Source organism: Silurus aristotelis (assembly GCF_946808225.1).
Source record: "Silurus aristotelis genome assembly, chromosome: 26".
Taxonomy (NCBI): domain Eukaryota; kingdom Metazoa; phylum Chordata; class Actinopteri; order Siluriformes; family Siluridae; genus Silurus; species Silurus aristotelis.
Window position 1 is genome coordinate 541,411 of NC_139599.1, and position 5,000 is coordinate 546,410.

Below are 5,000 nucleotides of genomic sequence, written 5' to 3' on the forward strand. Positions count from 1 at the left end.
GCAGCGCTACAACATATAGACTTCTGTAGTTATGCATCAAGAGCTTCACCAAATATTCACATACAACATCAGACTGGAGAAAGTGTCGCACATCAGTTTCGAATCTACACAACCTGGTGCAAAAAACAAAAAACATCAAACATCCTGTGGAGTGGAAAACAGTTCTGTAGGTGGAGACAGCGTATTGAAAGAGAGATCAGAGGAGGACAGAATGGACAGATTGTGGTTTAAGTGGCTCATATAACTCACAGAATCATTCTCTACAGCTGTGTTGAGCAGAAAAGCATCTCACAATTTAATGAAACCCTTAAAAGGAAATGCAGAAGAGAACTGGATCAAGTTCCTACCCAGTCAAGCCAAGAGCAGGAATCTGAAGTACACCCTCACACACACTCACACACACCCTCACACACACTCACTCACTCACTCACACACAAACACACACTTCCTCACATACACTCAAACACAGGACTGATGAGGACTGGAAGATATTCAGATAAAATCTGTATGATCTTCTGCCCAGTCACAGCCCCTGAGATCTTGGAGATGTTTGTGGAAGTGCTACCTTAAGCTCTTCACCCATGTGAATTGACACGTGATTGGCTGATTTAAGGATGAGCAGGTCTACAGGGTTTCCTATTAAAGTGGCCAGTAAAAGTGAGGCACGTCATTTATTACAAATACAATATTACAGTTACATCCAAATTACATCAATGATGACTCCGCCTCAATATACAGGGGATTAATTATGATGACTCCACCCCACAGACAATCAATTATGATGACTCCACCCCCAAACGATCAATTGTGATGACTCCACCCCACAGACAATCAATTATTACTCCACCCTCATACACAGGAAATTCATTTTAATGACTCCACCCCATAAACAATGATGATGACTCTGCCCCCTTATGCAATAATGATGATGACTCCGCCCCCAAACATGAGGGCTCACTGAATGGTCGGAATTACAATTATGTAAATCACATGATATGAGTGTAACAGCCTGCACACCTTAACCATATTCAACACACACACACACACACACACACACACACACACACACACACACACACACACGGTGATGAGGGAAGATCTTTAGTCAACTGGTTCTCCTGTACTGTTTTATGTGTGTGAGTGTGTGTGTGTGTGTGTGTGTGTGTGTGTGTGTGTGTGTGTGTGTGTGTGCGCGCGTGTGTAGTCCTGCGCTTGCGCAAACTTGACAGAGAAAAAAAAAAATCAATCAAAATGGAGTCGGGTCGGAGAAAAGGCCCAAAGGCAGAAACACCAGTTTAACAAAGAGCTTCATCTCTCCTCTGTTAGCATCCCTCCATCCCTCTGTGTGTGTGTGTGTGTGTGTGTGTGTGTGTGTGTGTGTGTGTGTGTATATCCACCCATCTATGTATCCATCTAACCATCTATGTACCCATCCATTTATCCTTTTCTTTATACGTGATGCATAAAAGCAGGAGAGAGCATCATGATCTCACACACACACACACACACACACACACACACACACACACACACACACACACACACACATACACACCTTAACATTCCCTGAAATAGCAGTGCCTCTTATTGTTTAGGCGCTGCAGCTGCTTCCATTCTATAATGGCTAATGCCACACACACACACACACACACACACCACCGTTTCTCCCCCACCAACAGAGGGCCTTTATGTAGCTGGATGAGGCAGCAGCAGTGGTACTGAGAGAAAGATAACACACGTCTCTGTCTTCCCCTGTGACTGACACCCACACACACACACACACACACACACACACACACACCGATGCATCAACATAGCAGCCCTTTCCATCTATCTATCCATACATCCCTCTTTTCTCATCACCTAGGCCAAACACTGGGATGAAGAAGTAGAAATATAAAACAACCCCTCGTCCTCCTCCATACCTCCTCCCTTTCTCTATCTCTCTCTTCCTCCATCCCTCCCTCCTTCTATCTCAATCTACATTCAATAGGAGAGCAGGAGGAAAAAACCAGCAGCTTCTTACCCGAAACATGTCCTGATGTTCTCAGCCTGAGTGTGTGTGTGCCTCCGAGTGTGTCGTGCGCTCATCCTCGGCCCGGTGAGCACCGTCTGTGTGTGTGTGTGTGTGTGTGTGTGTGTGTGTGTGTGTGTATTCCTATGACACACAGCTCGGCTCCATTCTCTCGTCAGACCGGTTCTTGACCTCTTCAAGCTGCACTGGCTCACTACTGCTCCACTGGCTGCTTGCTGTTCCCTAGCTCATGATGTCACAGGTTCCTCACACTCTCATTGGTGAGAGGACGCATACTAATGAGGGCAGCTGCTGGAGGGGAGGGGCAGTAAGGGAGGAGGCCCACTGGAGTTGATCTCCTGGTTTACACAGACGAAAGAAAGAAAAGAAAGAAAGAAAGAAAGAAAGAAAGAAAGAAAGATAGAAAGATAGAAAGAAAGATAGAAAGAAAGAAAGAAAGAAAGAAAGAAAGAAAGAAAGAAAGAAAGAAAGAAAGAAAGAAAGAAAGAAAGAAAGAGGCTGGAACGAGGGATGGAGTGATGGATAGATGGTTGGATGGATGAGTGAGATGCTGAGTCAGCAGTATGTCTACAGGAGATCAGAGAGAGTGAACACTATTCAGTGTAAAAGTTAGCACCCCCCCTAAGGACTAAATGTTTCATTAGCAATTTAGAGTGGATTAAACTTGACCACAGCAATGCATTATGGGTAAAGCGGAAGACTGCAGTTTCTGGTAATAAAGTAACAAATGAACAAAGGAAACTGACAGATTCATCACTTCATCTGAAAATCCAGAAGCATCACCTGCATCTAAATCCTGAACATCTAAAGAGCAGGAAGCACCTTCCATCTTCTTCCTGTCGTCTGATCTGTGTGACTCACTTCAGGCTATGGAGAATTTCCCTGCAGGCGGCGACGTGAACCCAAAATCTTGCTGCTGTTGGCCCTAATTTGCCTATGATGTCATCTTTTCCCTCTCGCTCAACTGTGATTGGCTGCTGGCTGCAGCATCTGCCGTGATGTCTGGGCGAGGAGGAGAGGGAGGGGGAGGGGAGGATGAGGATGAGGATGAACTCAAACCTGAACCGAACCAAACCCAACATTCAGTCCATGGAGGGATGAGACTAGGAGAGAAAAAAAGAACGAAGGAATTAGACTTTCTGTTCACATGTTTATGGTGTTTTATAAAGAGAGAAATTTACACTTATAATCTATAAATGATCTAATTATTCTAATATTCTGTTTAAAACTATAAAGTCAAATAATAATTATTACTAATTAACAATAGAGTGGTGCCCCGGAACTCGCGGGGTTACGTTCCAAATGAGAACCCGCAAATTTTTAGAGCTGCGATTTATCAGGGGGTCGACTGTATACACATTTATAAACATTAATAAACAATAAAGTGTGAATGCTTTTAGGATTGATGTAGTTGTTGTTTAGTGTTGTGATGTGGTTGTTCAGGGTTAGTGTAATGTTGTGTTGTTGTTGTTCAGGGTTAGTGTAATGTTGTGATGTGGTTGTTCAGGGTTAGTGTTATGTTGTGTTGTGATTGTTATTCAGGGTTGTTGTGATGTGGTTGTTCAGGGTTAGTGTAATGTTGTGATGTGGTTGTTCAGGGTTAGTGTTATGTTGTGTTGTGATTGTTATTCAGGGTTGTTGTGATGTGGTTGTTCAGGGTTAGTGTAATGTTGTGATGTGGTTGTTCAGGGTTAGTGTTATGTTGTGTTGTGATTGTTATTCAGGGTTGTTGTGATGTGGTTGTTCAGGGTTAGTGTAATGTTGTGATGTGGTTGTTATTCAGGGTTGTTGTGATGTGGTTGTTCAGGGTTAGTGTAATGTTGTGATGTGGTTGTTATTCAGGGTTGTTGTGATGTGGTTGTTCAGGGTTAGTGTAATGTTGTGTTGTGATTGTTATTCAGGGTTGTTGTGATGTGGTTGTTCAGGGTTAGTGTAATGTTGTGATGTGGTTGTTATTCAGGGTTGTTGTGATGTGGTTGTTCAGGGTTAGTGTAATGTTGTGATGTGGTTGTTATTCAGGGTTGTTGTGATGTGGTTGTTCAGGGTTAGTGTAATGTTGTGTTGTGGTTGTTATTCAGGGTTGTTGTGATGTGGTTGTTCAGGGTTAGTGTAATGTTGTGATGTGGTTGTTATTCAGGGTTGTTGTGATGTGGTTGTTCAGGGTTAGTGTAATGTTGTGATGTGGTTGTTATTCAGGGTTGTTGTGATGTGGTTGTTCAGGGTTAGTGTAATGTTGTGATGTGGTTGTTATTCAGGGTTGTTGTGATGTGGTTGTTTAGGGTTAGTGTAATGTTGTGATGTGGTTGTTATTCAGGGTTGTTGTGATGTGGTTGTTTAGGGTTAGTGTAATGTTGTGATGTGGTTGTTATTCAGGGTTGTTGTGATGTGGTTGTTCAGGGTTAGTGTAATGTTGTGATGTGGTTGTTATTCAGGGTTGTTGTGATGTGGTTGTTTAGGGTTAGTGTAATGTTGTGATGTGATGTGATCTCTCTGAGACTGGTGTTATTGTAATTAGGGTATAATACAGATAGAGGATGGTGAATGTACAGGATGTTATGAGATGCTGTTCTTGGTGAGTCTCAGTGAATTATAGAGGATTTATTACTGTGTTATTACTGCTGTGTTATTACTGTGTTATTACTGCTGTGTTATTACTGCTGTGTTATTACTGCTGTGTTATTTCTGCTGTGTTATTACTGCTGTGTTATTTCTGCTGTGTTATTACTGCTGTGTTATTACTGTGTTATTACTGCTGTGTTATTACTGCTGTGTTATTTCTGCTGTGTTATTACTGCTGTGTTATTACTGCTGTGTTATTACTGCTGTGTTATTTCTGCTGTGTTATTACTGCTGTGTTATTACTGTGTTATTACTGCTGTGTTATTACTGCTGTGTTATTTCTGCTGTGTTATTACTGCTGTGTTATTACTGCTGTGTTATTTCTGCTGTGTTATTACTGCTGTGT

The 5,000-nt window shown here is 42.3% G+C and overlaps 1 protein-coding gene across 7 annotated transcripts in view; it reads right to left on the bottom strand.

Moving 5' to 3' along the window:
• Nucleotides 1-2,353, bottom strand: part of LOC310720590 (serine/threonine-protein kinase PAK 3) — a 21,285-nt gene extending 18,932 nt beyond the window's left edge. For 2 of the 7 annotated variants that reach the window (XM_083531320.1, XM_083531318.1), the window contains exon 1: nucleotides 2,027-2,351. The gene's annotated coding sequence lies outside the window, so the exon portion shown is untranslated. Of the gene's footprint in view, nucleotides 1-1,659; nucleotides 1,759-2,026 lie in introns of all 7 variants that reach the window. The other 5 variants (XM_083531324.1, XM_083531323.1, XM_083531319.1 and 2 more) reach the window with 4 other exon arrangements.
• Nucleotides 2,354-5,000: the final 2,647 nt, after the last annotated feature.